The 20903-nt window shown below is 51.4% G+C and overlaps 4 non-coding genes across 4 annotated transcripts; 3 read left to right on the forward strand and 1 right to left on the reverse strand.

Annotated features, from left to right (window-relative positions):
* Positions 1-5313: 5313 nt before the first annotated feature.
* On the reverse strand, positions 5314-5385 carry TRNAQ-CUG. The gene has a single exon. It is a non-coding gene; the product is annotated as a tRNA-Gln (tRNA).
* Positions 5386-6153: 768 nt separating this feature from the next.
* Positions 6154-6235, forward strand: TRNAS-UGA. Its single transcript has one exon. It is a non-coding gene; the product is annotated as a tRNA-Ser (tRNA).
* Positions 6236-13629: 7394 nt separating this feature from the next.
* On the forward strand, positions 13630-13703 carry TRNAT-UGU. The gene has a single exon. It is a non-coding gene; the product is annotated as a tRNA-Thr (tRNA).
* A 6064-nt stretch (positions 13704-19767) lies between these two features.
* Positions 19768-19839, forward strand: TRNAG-UCC. Its single transcript has one exon. It is a non-coding gene; the product is annotated as a tRNA-Gly (tRNA).
* Positions 19840-20903: the final 1064 nt, after the last annotated feature.

Below are 20903 nucleotides of genomic sequence, written 5' to 3' on the forward strand. Positions count from 1 at the left end.
AAATTGAATTCAGGATTGTTAGCAAGCTCTTTTGGCAAACAAATTTGATAAATGACAATCTAAATGGCAACACAGCACTGCTTCCATGCTTGGCTCACCCCCCAGCCTGCTGGTCCAACAGCTGCAGTAGAGGAGGAGATAGGTGGAAAACTGCAGGACCCCAAAATCCACCTCTTGGGGTGCAGAGTGGCAACAGCAGCAGCAAACCCTCATCTCCGATCACACGCCAATGGGCACCACCGCCAGCCCAACGACCATGGTGAAGTTAACACAGCATCTGATCTCAGGGACAGGTCACCCATGGAGCCACATCAGCTCATCCTGCCCTGTGCAGCTCCCCCCGGATGAGCTGGATCGCTGCCAGCCCGGGGGAGAGACGCGCTCCCCACCTAGGGTGACCAGATCCAGACGTCCTAATTTTTTAGGGCCAGTCCCAATATTTGGGGCTGTTTCTTATATAGGTACCAATTACCCCCACCTAGGGTGACCAGACAGCAAATGTGAAAAATCGGGACAGGGGTGGGGGGGGGGGGAAATAGGAGCCTATATAAGAAAAAGACCCCAAAATCGGGACTGTCCCTATAAAATCGGGACATCTGGTCACCCTACAGGTGAGTTCCTTCCCTCATCCCTTCCCAGAGACCCCAGCAGTCAATCCCCTCCCTCAGACTGTGCTGCATTCGGCTCTCTCTAGGACCCAGCAGCCCTGCTCTTACGTGCTCCACTGCTTCCCATCTGTCCGGGCTCACAGCAGAGTGGTGCCCCCAGACCTAGCGGTGCCCTAGGCGGCTGCCTGTTCTGCCTATGGCTAAGGACGGCCCTGAGTATAGCCTACTGATAGTAGATAGAGAGAGAGTGGAGGAAGTAAGTCAGAATGATAGAGCGAAGTGCTCCAGCGAGGTGGGTTACCCCTTTTATAGGGCACAAGCACTGGAAATCCTTTCTCCTATGCCCAAATTTCATTCCTCACCCACAAAACGTTAGGGTACGCTTACTTCATAGGCTAGGATGTTTGTGCGTGTTGATGACATGTACATATGCACATAAGTTCCCCTGTGGTGTACCTGTTAAGTCTGTGGGTACAACACTGAACCCCCCCCCCCCCCCCGCCATTCTCCATTGTCGATTGGTCTAGGAAAAGACCTTAGACAGGCATGGGTACTTATCTATTTAAGTAACAAGATAAAGGTCAATTTTCCTTTCTGAGTAAAAGGTCACAATACAGATATGCTCACTTTGCCTTAGCTTAACATACAGGATATGGCCTGTAGGTCATCGTAAGCCATGTGCTCCAGCCCCCTAATCATTTTTATTGCCCTCTGCTGGACTCTCTCCAGTTTGTCCACATCCCTTCTCATGTGGGTCCCAACCCCAAAAGTACTCACATTTCACCCCAATGGCCCCCAAATGCCGGCTTTTAATATGGAAATAGGGTGCTGCCATGGTCAAGTCACTCTTGAGCTCTCCAGTGGAACCTGCTGGCAGAGAACAAGGTGAAAATTAGCCAGGACGTCACTCAGTCAATTCCCTCTGCTCCCAGCAGGGGGTATCGGAAAGCTCCAAGATCACACACTTCCCTTTCTCTCATCAGCTTCAGGCCCCAGGGTTATAAATGCACAAACCAGTTGGGAGTCTCCCCTGGGCTCAGAGTGTGGGGCTGTTCTGAGGGGATGGACTTGCACACTTGGGATATTAGTGCAAAGATACAATTTCAATTTCTCTTAGAGAAATCTGAGGGCAATTTACATTTGGTAAAAATCTTATTTAGTGAAAGGAAAGCTGCAGTGACAGCCTGGTTACTGGGGTGCAAAACACTTTCCTCCTGGGAGAAAGAAGTTAGAATTAGAAATTTACATTGTTTGTTCCAATGTTGGAACAGGTTTAATTTTGCTTCTGTGTAGGTTTGTTTCAGGCTGTGACCATTTTGGTTTATTGGGTTGTTGTTTTTTTTTAGTTGGCCTGGAGCTTTAATTGACATTTGCTGGATTCGAATGGCTGACCTGCAACACCAGTTTTGACATAGTTCTGCATATTTTATACAGATTTGGCCAGTATTCAAGGATTTGATTCTTTTATAGGAGGTTTTAGTGGTCAGGCTTGTTTATTTTATGTTATTTTATCATCCTGCTGTAGCACACCTTTTTGATAAAATGTTGAAATTATTAATTTAAGGCATTTGTTAGTTTTTATTTTTAAAAACAAAGTTTTTCTTAATGTTTGGGTTTTAAATTAAGCATTGTTTTTGGTTTCAATTTTTCATGTTGGTTTTGGTTATTGATGGGATCTTTAAGAACTTTGAATTTAATACTAAAATTTGGACAGATTTAGATTATTTAAAGTAAACCCTGATTACTACTTTATTTTAATAAAGGTTTTATTGCTCTAACCCCTGGCCGGGGGGAGAGGCGATGAGCTTGGCCTTTAACTGGGACGGAGCAGAGGCATGGGAGGCATGGCCCCCGTGAAGGGTGGGGCAGGTGGTGGGGGGGCACAGCCCCCCCAATTTTTTTCTCTAGCCCCCCACCCAACCGAGAAGAGTCTGATGCCACCTGCTGGTCACTGGGTGTCAATGCTGCTCCATGGGAAACACACTCTGTGCATTACCGTGACTGGTCCGTGGGAGTCACTGCTCCTAGAAGGCAGACACACGCTGTGCATTACACCACCTGGCCACTGGGTGTCACTGCTGTATCAAGGGAAACACCTTCTGTGCATTACCCTGAATCACCACGAGGTGTCACTGCTGCGCCAAGGGAAACACCTTCTGTGCATTACTCTGACTGCCCACTGGTTGTCACTGCTGCGCCAAGGGAGACATAAGAGCGGCCAGACTGGGTCAGACGCAAAGTCCATCCAGCCCAGTATCCTCCTGTCTTCTGCCAGGGGCCCCAGAGGGAATGAACAGAGCAGGGAATCATCCAGTGATCCACCCCCTGCCGCCCATTCCCAGCTTCTGGCAAACAGAGGCTACAGGCACCACCCTTGCCCACCCTGGCTAATAGCCACTGATGGACCTGTCCTCTGTTCATTTATCTAGTTCTTTTTTTTTTTGAACCCTGTTATAGTCTTGGCCTTCACAACATCCTGTGGCAAGGAGTTCCACAGGTTAACTATGCAACTGCCCTGAGTTTACCCTCCTCACATACCCCGGGTTGTATACGGAAAAGAGGATGAGGCTGAGGAGAGCCATGATGTGTCTGTCACTGGCTGGTGCCTCAGTTTCCTCTAGGCAGCAGTGCTGCAGGCTCCTTTGGTCAGTTCCCATGCAGCTGTGTCGGGGGAAGGGGGAGTAGAGGCTCATGCTCCCCAGCCCCATGCCCCTCCCCCAGCAGCTGGGGAATCCAGGCCAAATTTAACCCTGGTAGCTGGGCCGGGATTAGCCTGGGCCAGGGTAGGGCTGGGGAGGAATTGTGGGGGAGACAGATGCACCCGCTGTGAGGGGAGATCCTCCCATTTCCTGCCAACCCCCCTCACTCCTTGCAGCACGGCGCCCCCTAGCACATCTTTCTCTGTTGTGGGGGTGTCTGCTGCCTGCTTCTCCCTTAGCATCATCTCTCCCCTGAGGCACTGGTGTTGCCCGTCCTGTGCAAACAGGCAGGCCCTAGTGTGCCCCATGGTGCTGCCCTGCAATTGCGGGGGCAGCTGTTGGGTGGAATATGGGGGTGGACAAGGCTGGGGACCAGGACTCCTGGGTTCTCCCATCAAATGTGGGAGGGGAGGGTAGAGGAGGGTAGGGGGGTTAGTGGGTAGAGTGAGGGAGGGGCAGGGCTAGGATCCAGGGCTCCTGCTTTTTCTGGTTTTCTCCACCTCCTGCAGCTGCCTCGGTCCTTTCAGTGCATTTCCTGTTCCAGATTCATTTGCTGACTTGTGCAACCCACCCCAGAGGTGGCTGCATCTCAGTGTTGGGTGAGGCATCCTTGGCTGCATCACCTCCTAACCGCGTCTCTCTCTCCCTGCAGGTGACCCTGCAGCACTCGGCAAACATCTGCAAGATCGTGGGGCGCTTTGAGCATTGGGCAGGCAGGGGCCAGGCGCCCAGCCCCCCCCCCAGAGAATGGGACCCAGCCCCCCCCCTACTTTTTACAGGGATTAAAGAGGGGCAAAGGGGGGCAAATCAGAGGAGGGGGGTGGCCAGGGTCTGAGCAGGGGGTGGAAATTGACTGGTCGGGGGGTCAAGCAGCTGGAGGCAGAGTTAGGAGAGGGGCTGAAGGGCAAAGTCAGGGAGGGGGGGAAGGAGCCGGGTTAAGCCCAGGGGGAGGCGCTGCCAGAGGGTTAAACCCCAGCACAGGCAGGGCAGAGGGGTAACAGTTACCCCGGGGGCTGAGACTCCACTGTTTGCAAAAACAGGGTGCGGGGAGCAGAGGGGCTTTTCTATTTCCCCTCCCACAGGCAGCACCTCTCAGCATGGGCTTCCCAGGGCTGGGCTCTTAAAGGCACAGGCATCCCACTGCCTAGACACTGCAGCTCCTCTCTGATGTAACCTACTGAGGTGCTGCAGCAGGAGACTCAATTCAGTGAAACTGGCATTCCCTATATGCCCCCCAGCCAGGGGGCTGTGCACCCCCTCCCCCGAATTTCCCCAACGCCCCCCCGTGGTCAGGTAGTTACATGCAGCGCTGCCAATGTTGTCACTGGTTGCAAATCTGAATGGAAATTGAAACGTTAACACACAGTTTAAAAGCAGATCCAACATATGAAAAATACTTGTACCTGAGAAAGTAAAATAGGTTTGAAAAGTCTGGACAAAGTCGGGTTTCCTCACCCAGCTGTTGTGTTTGCTGACAGTGTCGGTGCATTGGCTTCGGCAATGTTGGCCAACCTCAGAATTTCAAAGGATGATTTGGAGGCAAGGTGTGAATGAGCTCTCCCCTGACAGCTAGTGATGAGCCAGGGTTGGGGACCAGACTGTATTTACATCAACTCACCTACTCTGCCGAGGTGTCCAGCAGACAGAGCTGTGCTGCCTCTGCTCTAGGTGCCCAGAGGAGGAGGGAAGGTGTGTGAGGCTCCAGCCTGGGAATCTTCTTCCCTCCTGCCAAGCCCTGACTATCAATCCTGGCCCTGACCCTCCTTTCTTCAAGCGCCATGTGGGCCCCAGGAAAAGTGTGGCAGGAAGCACCAGGGCCAAACTTGTGGGCACCAGGTATCCCAACCATCAGGGTAGCAAGTTCTAGAGCCCTAACCCATTGTGGCCACCCCAGCCAGAGACCCAGCTCTAGGAGGTGGGAGTCACCCAGCAGGAGGGGGGAGACTGGCTCTTGCACAGCTGGAGACAGGGAAGTTGAGCACTGTGAGCTCCAGGGCTTCACCACAAGGTCCCACTGAGATTTGAACTCAGATTGTAGGATTCAGAGTCCTGAGTGCTGCCCATTACACCATGGGACCAGCTTATGCTGCCTTCTCTGCACATCAGTGACCCTCACGGGTCTGGCTTGTGTAAGGGGGCTCTTGGCCCTTTACTAAAACTTAGTGTGTGTGTGTGGGGGGGGGGGAGTTTGGTTGCCTAGTTCCCAGCACCAATAGAGGGGGGAAGGGCCAATGGGAAATCAGGCCCCTGAGACTGACAGTCCCCAGGGGCAATGGGGAGAGGCCAAAGCTCCAAGTTAGCCGCACTGACAGGCCAGGCAGTGTAATGAGGGAGTCACCGGGCCAGGGGGTCCCATCCTCCGTGGGAGCTGGAGCTGCCTGGGCCAGAGTGGGGCAGAGCTAAGGAGAGAGCAGGAGCCCGAGAAGACCCGGGGAGCAGAGCTGGGCAGGTGTAGTGCCAGAAACTGCTCCCTGTAGGACTTTGCTACCTGCAGCAGTTACTGAGACCTGAGGTTGTTCTTATTTGCTGACTTGTCCTAATTGGCTATAACTTGACAGTGGTTTCTCTAGCAAAGGTCAGTCCCTGGCCCCTTGGTCCAGACGTCCTCATTCACATCAGGCTTCAAGTTGAGAATCATTTCCCATTCCCGCTCTGTGGGAGGGGAGACTTTTAATCGCGCTCTCTGTGCGACTGCACATGGCTAAGCAAAGAGAACAAACCCCCAATCCCCCCTGTGCTTTGGGAGCCAGGTTTGCGGTGGGAATTCTGTAGTTCAGATGACTTCACACCTGGGCATTGGGATTCTTTACCAGTTTCTCTGGCATTGGGGCAGTTTTGTGCTCACAGCTGTGATGACCGAGTGGTTAAGGTGTTGGAGTTGAAATCCAATAGGGTTCCCCTGCACAGGTTCAAATCCTGCTCACAGCGAGGCCTGTGTTTTAGCCAGTCTCTCACCCAGGCAATACCTCTGTACAACCCCCTGAGACACTCTCAATTCTCTCCCCACCCCAAGTAAATCCTGTTCTGCTCCTTTCATAGAGATGCCTGGGACACCACCTCACACTGTGTCCCTGAGGGGTCAGGCAAACTCTCAGCACCTGAAGCCTCTGCCACTCACCTAGTGCCCTCCCCCTTTGTGTAAGGAGCAGCTTGTTTTCTGGGAGGGCAGCAGCACCTTTACCTGAGGCGAGTACCTGACTCTGAGCTCCCCAGCAGGACAAGAGAGCTTCTGGCCCACCTGCAGGGCCGGCTTTAGGTTTTTTGCCGCCCCAAGGAAAAAATTGTTTTGGCTGCCCCCCACCCCAGCCCTGGGTTCTCACTCCCTTCACCAGTGCCCCACCCCCCCTCCCAGCCACCCCAGCACGGGGCTCTCACCCCCCCCCGACCCGCATCCCCCACCCCCTCCCACCCCCGCCCTGGGCTCCCCCCACCAGTGCTGACTCTGCCCATGCTCCCCTCGCCTGCAGTCGGTCCAGCGCTGGCAGGGTCGGGTTAAGCAGCAGGACTCCCGGGCTGGGCCTCAGCCCAGAGTCCCTCCAGACAGGGTTCACGCCTCCAGGACCGGCTGGGACCCAGGAGGGCAGAGCCGGGGGACTGCCCCGGCAGGGGGCTGAGGAGCCGGGGCAGGGGAGCCCCAGAGGGAGCAGAGCCCCAGAGAGTGGGACATGGGCCCCGCATGGCAGCACCCTGCCCCCTATGACCCCGCTGCTGCTGCTGCTTCTGGCCACCCTGCCACAGTCCCTGGGCGGCTCGGGCCGCTTCGCCCAGCCCCGGCTGTGGCGCTGGGGGGCAGCCACCCTGCAGCACCTGCAGGTGGCTCCGTGCGCCCCACGGGGAGGGCCCAGCCCACGTGTCCCCTGCTCGGAGCCTGCCTGGCCCAGCCACAAGGTGTGGGTGTTGCTCCCCCTCGGCCCGAACTGCAGCAGCCCCAGGGCACAACGTGCTGCTGCTGCCATGGCCGGCTCTAGGCTTTTGCCACCTGAAACAAAACAAAACAAAAACAAAAAGACAGCTGGAACGCTGTCCCTGAAAATATCCCGTCCCAAGCACATGCTTGGTTTGCTGGTGCCAAGAGCCGGCCCTGCCCACCTGACCTTTAACAATGAAGGGCAGGAGCTGTCTTTCCCACATGACTTATTCGTTTATAGAGTAGTGAGGTACCTTAAGGGTTAAATGCTAAATCCCAAACCCAAACAACACTAGTTACCTCTGTCTGGCAAAAGGGTCTGTCAGTTTTGCCACTTTGAATGATTCAAATGGATTTTCAGTGGCATCATTAAAAAAAACCCAGCAAAGCAGAACCAAACCAATTCATCTTAAACCTTCCAAACAAGAGTTTTACAAACCATGAGTGTCAGTTTAGGTCCTTAAAACCTTCCATCATCACACACAGTTCTCCTTTGCCTAACATCCCTTGCACTGCGATTACTCTGTTTTACACAACTGTACCCCGATTACACATCCATCTTGTACAACCAGAGCCAGCCAGGGGCAGGCAAGTTAAGTGCCAATAGAAACCCCGGACATTCCTTTAGTGATTTTGCTTACATTGCCCAGCAGTCAAATCATTTTGATGAGATTATCTCTCCGCCTGCTGCCTGCAGCCGTCCCCTATAGACCATTTCTGTGGGCAAAGGGCCCATTTCCCCTCAGAATGGCTGTAAAGGCTTCGCGGGACAAAACATAGTGGTGGCAGTAGATACTCTACTTGAGACTCTTGTATAATTTAATTACCAAACTTCTATCAAATGTGACTGCACAGAGCTGCACATACAGTTACATTCAGTGAAAGTGAGCAACTGTCCCCAGAACTCACTGCCGGGAGCCTTAAAGTATCTGCCAGTGGCAGAGGTACATTTAAATACTGAGACGTGAAGTGACACATCTTTCATGGGAACCGGCTGGCGTGTGCAGAGCAAAGGTTGCCCACGGGCGCTGTGTCAGGCTCTGGCACCGCGTGAGACAATGGGCCACTTTCTGGTGGCTGGTTTGTTTCCCCAACAGGTGTGGGGACTTCTGGCTACATGATGGCGGCTGCCAGACTCGGTTGGACAGGATTCTTCTCAGCTCACCTGAGGCTTGTTCCTGGACAAACGAGGGCAACCACAGGGCGCCAGCAGAACCAGCTGCAGCCAGGGCGCCCTCAGCAGGGGCTGCCGTATAGCGGGCGGCTGTCACGGGACACACTGCGCCTGCTCATTGTCAGAAAATCCCCTTCAGACTAAACCGGCTTGTTTCTCGAAATCAAAACAAGTGGGATGAAAGTTCTTTGCAAAAATATTTTGTTGCAAAACAAAAGCATCTCCTGTTTGTCAGAGTGTGTTAAATTGTCTCATCACACACAGAGGGGAGACACTTAGACCACAAACATTAGATAAGATGCTTCAGTCTGAGATAAGTAGTTGCTGCTCTTAACAATTGCAAAATAAAAAAATACAAATCAAATAGACTATTTCAGCTCTTCTATTATGTCATAATCTGCTCTGAGTAAACGTGATAGGACACCTCATATTATGCACTACTCCTAGTGACACTCTCCAATGGATCCCCATCCTCCACCCACCGTGAGGTAGGTAGGAGGGGATCATTATTATCCCTACTTGAAAGAGGAAGAAGCTAAGGCTGCGAAAGGAGAATTGACTTGTCTCAGGTCACCCAGCCAACCAGTGGCAGAGTTGGGAATAGGACCTAAGAGCCCTGATTTTCAAACTAACCATCGGATCTTGAATTTCACACATTGAATGACTTAAATAAAGTGCTCTCAGATGAGCTCCAGACCAACAACAGCGCACAGTAATTATTCAGCAAGTATTTGAGGAGAACTGCAAGGTTAGAGAGTATCATGAACTGCTCAGAGATCATTAATACAGAGAAGCAGCAAAATTTGTCAAACATATGACTGGTTCTGACTTATTTACTTGGTCTTAAAAGAGAACAACAAGGACCGGAGTCTCCTCCCTGTCAAAACCCCCTGCTCAGCCAATCAGGGTAGAGACTGAGGATGGGAGGCTGAGGGTTCTCACCAGAGAGCCCAAAGGATGGCCCAGGTCACCAGTGGGGATCACTGCCCGAGCACTATTTCAGCCCCACATTTTTGGGTGGACCTCCCACTGTGGGAGCTGCAGAGCACTCCCCCGCAACACACACACACACACACATCCTGCTCCTGGTGTTGGGAGGGGAACAGGTGAAAGGACAAAAGAAGCAAGAGACAAAGAGAAAGGAGGGAGGGATGGATGGATGGAGGAAAAGGTGAAACAGAAAGGACAAACCCTAATGACCCCAGTGATTCTAAGGGACAAAATCCCAGGTGCGGAATAAAATTCTGCCTCCTTAAGCTCGTGTTTTCCATGCCTAGAATTCAACTGTGACCAGATGGATCAGACTGAACAGGTTTCAAACCTCGAGGAGGCTTCAACCTTCTAAACAGGGATGGCTGTTTTCTAGTAAAATCAGGAAAAGGGAAGGAGAAAACTCAAAAAAGCTTCCTCCTGGCACTCACGTCCATGAACCCGAATACTCTCTCAGTCCTCAAAGAGAGACCTGGAGAAGGAGACTTGCTGAAGCAAAGCCACAGGGTCTCTGAGGTTTCCCTGGCCCCTCGCCCCTGTCCTGCCTGGCTGATGTCAGCATCTCTCTGTGAGGTCACCACCTCCCCACCACCTTTGACCAATAGTCTGAGGTCCTGCAAAAGGCCTTTGTGATGTCACTGCCACACCCCTCCCTTTCTCTGCTAATGTCCTGCCCCTGCCCAGGCACTTTGGAGGTTTGAGCTACTCCCTGTGGATCACCCCACTCAAGGAGCGTTCGTTCTAGGAAGCAATCCAGTTAGACAGGAACACATCAGACGCTGCTCTCAATGCTACACTCAGTTTTTCAGAAATTAGTCAACTTTATGGCCAGAAAAGACCATTAGAGCATCTAATCTGACCCACTGCATATCACAGGCCTCCTGTATGACACAAGAGCTACTTTTGGGGCAAACACATTCCAGAAAGGCATCTAGTCTTCATTAAATGACATCAGGAGATGGAGAATCCACCACTTTCCTTGGTAGCTTGTTCCTGCGGTGAATCATCCTTGCTGTTGAATATTTGTGTCTTATTTGTAATATGAATTTGTCTCTTTTCACCTTCCAGCCACTGGGTCTTGTTATGCCTTTCTCTGCTAGATTAAAGAGTTCTTTAATACACAACCTTTTCTCTCCATTAAGGCCCTTCAACACTTCAATGAAGTCACCTTTCAATCTTCTTTTGATAAGCTAAACAGGTTGAGCTTGTTCAATAGCTCACTAGAAGGCATTTTTTCTAGCCCTCAGAACATTTGTCATCAGACTCCTGAACTGCAGCTGGATGTGGTTCTTGTTCTTCTGCAGAGCATAACTCCTGGAGAAGAGGGATCTGCAAATGTACATTTGTATGATACCTTTGTTTAATTGATGAAAACATAAACTAGACACTTAAAGGACTGGAACTGATTTCAGCTGATGGACAGCTTTGCTAGGTTTTTATGCATTTGGACAGCGAAATGTTGAGCGTTTACATTCATATCAAACACCCCCGTATAGTGGAGCTCCTGAACATAATGGAGAATGGAAATGAAAATGTTTTCCTTTTTTTAAAAAAGAAAAGAAAAAATGTTAAGAGGACACTGGGGTTTGAACCAAAGAGCACTTGAGCTGCAGTTAAGCACTCTACCACTAAGCTCTACCCCCATGACAAAAGGGGTATGGAATCATGATCTCCAGGACTTTGACGGACAGACCCTGCTTCATTGAGGTCCTTTGCCATTCCCAGTCCACAAGTGGTTTAAAAAATGGGGTTTGATTAAACTTCTTAAATGTGGTAAACACCACAGCTTGCACACCCACCGATATAGCTTCTCCCACTGACATAGCTGCCACCTCTTGGGGAAGTGGATTAACTGCACCCACAGGAAAACTCTCTCCCATCAGCATAGAGCATTGGTTCTCAAACTGTGAGTCGGGACCCCAAAGTGCATCATGACCCTGTTTTAATGGGGTCACCAGGGCTGGCATTAGACTTGTTGGGGCCTGGGGCTGAAGCCAAAAGTCTGAGCCCCACCACCCAGGGCTGAATCCCTCAAGCTCTGGTTTTGCCCTCCCCTAACTGGGGCAGGGCTCAGGCTTTGTCTCCCCTGCCTCTGCTCAGTGTGGAGGGGCTTGGTCCCTCTTTCCAGGGCCATGTAGTAAGTTTTTTTTTTTTGGCAGAAGGGGGTTGCAGTGAAAGGAAGTTTGAGAAATGCTGGCATAGAGCCTCTGAATAGGTCTAGACTTGGTTCCCTGGGGCAGATCAGAGACGGAAAGTGCAGTCATGGAGACACCACACACCAGCCTTACCCAGCAGGCAAGAATCAAACCTCCACAGAAAGACGCCCGTTGTTTTCTAACCCATCTCCCTAAGCACTCAGCCACCAGCACTTAACAAAGGGGCTTTTCTACTCTATGGTTCTGGTCTCACTGAAGGGTCATTTCCAATTGTTTGCTCAGACCAGCATTAGGGAAAATGGTGCCCTGAGCAAAGCTTGTACTTTGGCACTTCCCCATGGCCCCTGGACGATCCCCACTCCCCCTTTACCGCTAGCCCCTGCACTCCCAGCCCTTGCTCCTCCTTCACCCCTAACTCCTGCCCCTCCTGTGCCCCCTTTGCCCTTAACTCCCTGGGCCACCAGCCATTGCTCCTCTCCTGCAGCCCCTTCACATGGCTCCGGTGCTGGGAGCCCCACGCTTGTTCTCCCTTTCCCTGGGCTTTGGCATCACTAGCCCCTGATTAGTGAGTAGGGTTCAGTGGTCCTCAAAATGTGGGGCATGACTCCTAGGGGGACACAGAGGAACATTCATGGGGGCACCTCAGGGCCTGAGCCAGCCCCCATGGAGGGCAGGGAGGTAGCACCACTCAGCCCCACTCTGTCGCAGCTCTTCCCCAACCCCACCCTCAGCCTGGGCCCCTGGCTCCCAGCTTGGACTCGACCCCCCTAACCCCTGTCTGCACCCCTCTTCCCAGCAAGCAACTGACCCACTCACAGCCTCAGTTCTTGACCGTGGCTTCCGAGGGGCCACAGCCATGGATAAGAGGGCACAGTGTGAAATGTTTGAGGACCACTGGGTTAGGGTGACGTTCTCAATCACTTCTACAAAGTCCAATAAAAGCAATTCCTCACCCACCTAACGCTCCATCAGGACCGACTAGGTATGTTCTGCTGCCCTTCACTCATGCAGGAAGGATAACAACATTTCATTCCACTCAATCCTGAAGTGATTTGTAACCCGCCACCAGCCAAAACTGGTCATTTTGGGACAGTGGCCCCATCATGCTGCATAGCTAGGCAAAGTAGGTGTGTCTAAGCAAACGGTCTGTTCCTGAAGTCTTTCCCCCAGCTCCTCACTAGATGTGAGGGGGGAGCTCATTCAGCCCCTGCTTCTGCTTAGTGTTTAGAAACTCCTTTTTGTCCCTATCTCTGCTGGCCTTAGATTTCTCCTCCTGTCTCTCTTGTTTACAAAACAAGTGTTTTAAACCAGCTAAGCCATGGTACCTGCTATTACTTAAAGCAGTGTGTTTGCCCATATCTGACTCTCTGCCAATCCCCATTGGGCCCTGACAAGTGTTGCTCATGTTTGTCTTCTGTAAAGCAGAGGAGCAGGTGAAGTTTTGCTCCCAAGGTGTGTGTATGATTCTTTGGACAGGTCTACGCTATGAAATTAGGTTGGTGTAATTAGATTACTTAGGCTGGCAATGCAGTTCTATCAACCTAATCCCGGTGTAGATAACAGCTCAGCAGTCAGAACTTTATGGAGCTATGAAACAGGAAGGACCCAGCCTCTGTAGCAGGAATGCAGGGCAGGCGAGGTCATGGCAGGCATGGTGGGATACTGGTGGAGGCCAGTTATGGTGATATAATGACCAGCAGCATTTACACTGACAATTTGTCACTTCAAGTTTGCTGCACAAAGCTCTAGGCCTCTCGTCAAGGTGGTTTTATATTGTCACCAAAACAGGCCAATTTTGTTGCCAGACGTGGTATTGCAGTGTACGCACCAGCCAAAATCTGCCGACCGAGGAAGCGTTGTGTATTTTTCACACACCTGAGCAATATAATGATGCTGAAATAACTTTGTAGTGCAGACCTGGCCAAAGATTTACTTACACACACACACGCACACACACACACACACACCCCTCTTGCAAGGAAAACCTCACCTGCTCCTCTGCTTTGCAGAATCCAACACAAGCAAAGCTTCTCAGGCCCCACTGGGGATGGCAGGGAGTCAGGTGTGGGCAGACAGTGTGTTGTTGCCACAGGCAGGCACCATGGCTTAGCTGGCTAAAGCACCTGTCTTGTAAACAGGAGATCCTGGGTTCAATTCCCAGTGGTGCCTTGTTGATTAATTTTGGGGCACCTGGTATTTGCTACTGTCAGAGGATAAAACACAGAGCTACATGGGCCTTTGGTCCAGCCCAGTATGGCTGTTTAAATTACACTCACAGGCACTGATAACAGAGTTACTGAAAGTTTGGGAGTTAAGAGCTGATAGGTCAGTGTTCCAGCCTGTCACAGATGTCCCCCCCTCCCTCTGGGACAGGGGCAGGTCTGGGATGTCACACAAAATGGCTCATTGTGGCTGCCAGAATCTCTGAGCGGCTCATTTAGTTTACACCGAGGGTTGAGTCCTGCTTCGTGCACCGTCTGTGAGAATGAAAATCCTAAACCGCCCTTTGAAATAACGAATGCAGCAGGACGTGTTATTGTCCCTGCCCCAAAGCAGACAGACCAATGGAGAAATGCCATTGAGTCCAGGGTAATACTCCACTGCCATTTTACCTTGTTTGCTTGCTAAACTCCCTCCCAACCTTGAGGACTCCCAGAGCCCGATACTGATCTTGAGCTTGAGCTGAGATGTCTACAGTGCTAATTTACCACCCCAGGGCCCTAGCCTGGGAGCCTGCACTGGCACGGGGCAGCTGTGGGTGTTTCATTGCAGTATGGACATAGCCCCAGCCCACTCAGCTTTGGAACCCCTGTCCCCTGCCTAGCAAGGGCTATTGAACTGAGGGTGAGTCCCTCAGTCGGGGTCTGCCAAGCACAGTTGTGCTGCCCTCGATTCACACAACAAGGATAAAAACCCTTTATTTCTTCTGCCCCTGTAACATGGAGACTGGGAATCCAACACCAGCCACAAGTGATCATTTCGGCAAGCAACCCAACCTATTTCCAACTTACTGTAAAATCCACATGCAGACTCATACATGAAACCTTGCAAGAAAATCTTCCTGGGGGGATCTGAAGCACCTGCTGCTGGAGGGAAGGAGGGGGCTGTGGATTGGGATTGAGGAGCAGCGTGAGGAGAAGGGGCCTGTGGGTTGGGATTGAGGGGCACTGGGAATAGGAGGGGGCTGTGGGTTGGGACAGAGGAGAAGGGTGAAGAGGAGCAGGCTCTGGTTGGGAGTGAGGAGCAGTGAGCATAGGAGGGACTGAGGGTTGGGTCTGACGGGCACTGGGAAAAGAGGGGACATAGGTTTAGGCTGAAGAGCATCTTCATTTGGGGATCCAGCAGGACAGGGGAAGGCAGCAGGTGATTCTAATTCCTTAGGGATATTCTGTGTGTGTGTGTGTGCAGGGGAGGAACATGCTCTATGCCCAGAGGCTTTATTCCTCCAGGCTGCAAGGACAGAGGGGCTGTCAGGAAGTTGCTCCTTCAAACCCACACACAAAAAGGCCCTTCTGAGGAAAGGGAAAATTCTGAAGAGAAAAAGTAACATCAAAGAGGATGTGAGAAAGACAGGTTAAGATCTTGGTGAGTAGTTTATCACCTGACCAGGGACTTGAACCCTGGACCCTCAGATTAAAAGTCTGATTCGCTACCAACTGAGCTAGCCAGGCTCACAGATCAAAAGAGCAAGTTGGTGCAGAGGAGAAACTAGTCAAGAAAACAAGAGTGGGAAACAATAGAGGAAACCTGCTGCTCTCTCTGGCCTGGTCAACACTATGAGTTTATATTGAATTTAGCAGCATTAAATCACATTAATCCTGCACCCGTTCACACAACGAAGCCCTTTATATTGATATAAAGGGCTCTTAACACTGGAATCTCTACTCCTCCCCGACGAGGGGAGTAGCGCTGAAATCGGTATTGCTATTTCGGATTAGGGTTAGTGTGGCCACAATTCAATGGTATTGGCCTCCAGATGCCATCCCACAGTGCACCATTGTGACCACTCTGGACAGCAATCTGAACTCGGATGCACTGGCCAGGTTGACAGGAAAAGCCCCGCGAACTTTTGAATTTCATTTCCTGTTTGCCCAGCGTGGAGTGCCGATGAACACAGGTGACCATGCAGTCCCAGAATCAAAAAAGAGCTCCAGCATTGACTGTAGGGGAGATACTGAAGCTGATCTCTGTATGGGGAGATGAATCTGTTCTATCAGAACTCTGTTCCAATAGACGAAATGCCAAAAACATTTGAAAAAATCTCCAAGGCCATGATAGACAGAGGCCACAGCAGGGACTCAACACAGTGCTGAAACTTAAGGAGCTGAGACAAGCGTACCAGAAAGCCAAAGCATGAAATGGAGTTCATGGAGGGAGGGGTGACTGACGTCTGTAGCTATCCCACAGTTCCCGCACTCTCGGAAAACCATTTGAATTCTTGGCTGAGTTCCCAAAGCCTAAAGGGTCAAAAACATTGTCGCGGGTGGTTCAGGGTATATGTCATTGCTCCCCATTCCCCCGTGAAAGCAATGTCACCGTATGTCTACTGGATGCTGCTGGTAGACATGGTGCTGCAGCGCTACACAGCAGCATCTCCTTCACTTCCCTTCCCTTGCGGATGGCACATGGTACAGTAGGACTGGTATCCGTCATCGTCGTCCCGTGAGTGCTCCTGGCTGGCCTCGGTGAGGTCGCCCGGGGGTGCCTGGGCAAAAATGGGAATGACTCCCAGGTCATTCTCTTCTTTAAGTTTTGTCTAATGGAGATTCAGTCCTGCCTGGAATATCATAGCAGCTGGAGGCTGCCCTCCCCTCCCCCCTTTGAGCTCTACTTGCAGAGGCAATAAAGTCAGTGTTGTTTCAAATTCATGCATTCTTTATTACTTCATCACACAAATGAATTATAGGCCTGTTAGTCTAACATCTGTAGTATGCAAAGTCATGGAAAAAATCTTAAAAGAGAGAGTGGTTCTGGAGCATGAGGCCGATGGCAACTGGGATAGATTACAGCATGGATTTACGAAAGGTAGATCGTGCCAAACCAACCTGATCTCCTTCTTTGAGAAAGTAACAGATTTTTTAGACAAGGGAAATGCGGTGGATCTAATATATCTGGATTTCAGTAAGGCGTTTGATACGGTACCGCATGAAGAATTACTGGTTAAATTGGAAAAGATGGGGATCGAAATGAAAATCCAGAGGTGGATAAGGAGCTGGTTAAAGGGGAGACTGCAGAGGGTAGTATTGAAGGGGGAACTGTCCGGTTGGAGGGGGGTTACCAGTGGAGTTCCTCAAGGCTCGGTTTTGGGTCCGATTTTATTCAATCTATTTATTGCTGACCTGGGAACCAAGAGTAGGAGTGGGCTGATAAAGTTTGCGGATGACACCAAGTTGGGGGGTATTGCCAATTCGGAAGAGGATCGGGATATTCTCCAGGGAGATTTAGATGACCTTGTAAACTGGAGTATTAGTAACAGGATGAAATTCAATAGTGAGAAGTGTAAGGTTATGCATTTAGGATGTCTAACAAGAACTTTAGTTATAAGCTGGGACGCACCAGTTGGAAGTAACGGAGGAGGAGAAGGACCTAGGAGTCCTGGTTGATCGCAGGATGACTATGAGTAGGCAATGTGATGTGGCCGTTAAAAAAGCTAATGCGGTCTTGGGTTGCATTAGGCGAGGTATTTCTAGTAGGGATAAGGAGGTGCTAGTCCCGTTATATAAGGCGTTGGTGAGACCTCATTTGGAGTATTGTGTGCAGTTTTGGTCTCCCATGTTTAAGAAGGATGAATTCAAACTCGAACGGGTACAAAGAAGGGCCACTAGAATGATCCGAGGAATGGAAGGCCTCTCGTATGAAAGGAGACTTGAGGAGCTCGGTTTGTTTTCCTTAACCAAAAGAAGGATAAGAGGAGATATGATTACACTCTTTAAATATATCAGAGGGATAAATACCAGGGAAGGAGAGGAATTATTTCAGCTCAGTGCTAATGTGGACACGAGGACAAACGGATATAAACTGTCAGTCAGGAAATTCAGGCTTGAAATTAGACGAAGGTTTCTAACCATCAGGGGAGTGCAATACTGGAACAGCCTACCGAGGGAAACAGTGGGGGCGAAGGACCTCCATGACTTTAAGATTAAGCTAGATAAGTTTATGGAGGGGATGGTATGATAGGATAACGGGCTTAGTCAATAGGTCAATTAAGTGCCACACTGGTAAATAGTACAATGGGTCAATGGTATGATATAACCTTTTCCAGAGGGTTTGGCTGGAGAGTCTTGCCCGCATGCTCGGGGTTCAGCTGACCGCCATATTTGGGGTCGGGAAGGAATTTTCCTCCAGGGAAGATTGGCAATGGCCCTGGAGGTTTTTCGCCTTCCTCCGAAGCATGGGGCAGGGGTCGCTTGCTAAGGAGTGGGTGGATCGGCTTATGTGGCCTGCATCTTGCAGGAGGTCAGACTAGATGATCATAATGGTCCCTTCTGATCTTGAATTCTATGATTCTATGATTCTTAAATGGGGGATAACTGCCACGGTAGCCCAGGAGGGGTGGCGGAGGAGGGAAGCAATGGGTGGGGTTGTTTCAGGGGCACCCCCTAGAATGGCATGCAGCTCATCATTACTGTGGGATGTCTGGGGCTCTGACCCGGAGCGGCCATTTGCCTCTTTGGTTCTTTAGTAGGCTTGTCTGATAGTCTAGACAGGACTGACTCTCCCTTTAGACAAAACATAAAGAAGGGAATGACCTGAGGAGTCATTCCCATTTTTGCCCAAGCGCCCCCAGCCGACCTCACCGAGGCCGGCCAGGAGCACCCATGACAGCAGCAGATGGTACAGTATAACTGGCAACTGTCATTGTCAACTTGCAAAGCAGCAGACGGGACGGTATGGCTGGTAACCATCTGTAACAGGGCGGTACTCACCCCTGCGGCGCCTCCTGCTGGTGACTCATGGAATTTGCTCCGTCCAGCGCCGGAGCGCCCTCTGCAGGCCAGTGATCCACCTGTTCGTCTGGCCCCCGTGTCCCTCCCTGGACCCAGTGCCCCTTTCTCTGGGGTGCTGCCCCCTGACAATCACCCCCGTCTCTCTGGGTCTCCCCTCCTTAGGTACCCCTCACCCTCTATCCCTACCTTGCCTCAGTGTATGGCTACTGCCAGTCATTGTCTAGCCCCCCACTCTGGGCAGACTGCAGTCTCAGCCAACTCATCCCTGGCAAGGAGGGTTTGGACCTGCTGCTTTGTCCTACCCCTGGGCCGCCCTCTGCGACCCACAGTACCTATCGGCCCACTCCTAGGCCGCAGCCTGGGGCTTTCTAGGCTGGAGCTCCCCGGCTCCTCAGCCTTCCCCAGCCCGGCTGCACTCAGGTACCTGGTCTCTCTTTCCCAGCAGCTAGGCTCATCTCTCTCTGAAGGCAGAAGAGAGACTGTCTGGCTCCTGGCTTCCCTGCCTTTTATAAGGCCCTGCTCCTCAGTTTGGGGCATGGCCCCCAGCTGCAGCCACTTCCCCAATCAGCTCAGCTCTGTCAGGCCATTTTTAACCCCTTAAAACCCCGGAGCAGGGTCCACCCTGCTACACCATCTTTGCTAACTTGCAGAAGGCAAGGGGATGCTGCTGTGTAGCGCTGCAGTATCGTGTCTGTCAGCACCATCCACTAGAGATACGGTGACAGTGCAAAAAGGCTGAACGGGCTCCATGGTTGCCATGCTATGGCGTCTGCCCGGGCAATCCAGGGAAAAGGGCGCGAAATGATTGTCTGCCGTTGCTTTCACGGAGGGAGGATTGACTGACGACATTTGCCCAGAATCACCCACTACACTGTTTTTGCCCCATCAGTCATTGGGATCTCAACCCAGAATTCCAATGGGCGGTGGAGACTGTGGGAACTATGGGATAGCTACCCACAGTGCAATGCACTGGAAATCAAAACTAGCCTCAGTACATGGACGCACACCACCAAATTAATGTGCTTAGTGTGGCCGTGTGCATTCGACTTTATACAATCTGTTTCCAAAAACCGGTTTCTGTAAAATTGGAATAATCCCGTAGTGTAGACATACCCTGTGGTTAACAACTTTGGTGGCTAATTGAAAGGCTGATGGTTCAAACCCAAGTGAAGATGGAGGTGTTTTTTTTTTTAGTGATGAGAATCCAGTACATTTTAACAGGCAGAAAATCTCCTCAATGCTGCTCTAGCCTCATTGGGCAAGCATAAGTGGTACTTTTGTCAGATGCATTGGTGGTATAGTGGTGAGCATAGCTGCTTTCCAAGCAGTTGACCTGGGTTCAATTCCCAGCCAATGTAGAGATGTGATGTTTTCTCCCCTGGGAATTGGTTTTATTTCAGTCACATTGTATCAGTTTATCAATGGAATGAGAGAATCAATGTCCTGCAGGTCATTCAACACACAATGGGACTATACAATGAGCTGTTGGAGTTGTCTTGGTATTACATTTGGTTTATTTTTTTAAAAAACTTCCTTTACTTCCCTCTCCCTTTTAGACTCAGGAGCTTTAAGGTCAGAAGGGACCAGTGTGATCATCTAGTCCGACCTGCTGCACCTTGCAGGCCAAAAGACCCCACCCACCCACTCCTGTAATAGGCCCAGGTGGGGAAACAGCTCTGTGCACTGTCCCTACCCCAGGCAGCACATGGAGGCCCTCTGCTCCCCTCCCCAATGGGTGTGCAGAGATGTTCCAGCAGCACTAAGGTGGCTCCCTGCCCACTCTGCCTCCATCCCTCCGTGCCACTCCCAGAAGTGGCCAGCATGTCCCAGCATCCCCTGGGATGGGGGGAGTGTCTCCATTCATTGCCCCTGCCCCGAGTACCAACTGCGCAGCCCCCATTGGCCAGGAACTGCAGCCAATGGGAGCTCTGGGAGTGGCGCATGCAGGCAGCGGCGCACAGAGCCCCCCTGGCACACCCCATCTAGGAGCTGCTGCCGCAGGGTTGTGTGTACTGGTCACTTTGGGAGCTGCAGTGCCCGGGGTAAGCGCCACCCCACCTGCACCCCAACCCCCTCCCCCAGCGCAGAGCCAGCATCCCGCACCCAAATTTCCTCCCATAGGTTTGCTTGTTTTCCTTTCACCCAGAACTGTCCTTCTCCTGGGCTGCAAGTAGCCATCCCTGGGAAGCCAAGAGGAAGGCACAGGATTCTACCTCCCAGCAGCCAACCGCACCTCCCCAGGGTTTGCAGAACGAATGGTGACGCTCTACTAACCCCACTTAGCCGCACTGAGGCGCTTAGTTTCTGCCCTGCCTTCCTCAGCTCGACTTTCCTCTTTTGCCCCATTCCTGCCTCACTTCCTCCTTTGGCAACTCACGCAAAGGAGGCCAGCAGGAAGAGCCGGCCGCCATAGGCAAACCTC

Source organism: Mauremys reevesii, linkage group 17 (assembly GCF_016161935.1).
Source record: "Mauremys reevesii isolate NIE-2019 linkage group 17, ASM1616193v1, whole genome shotgun sequence".
NCBI lineage: Eukaryota > Metazoa > Chordata > Testudines > Geoemydidae > Mauremys > Mauremys reevesii.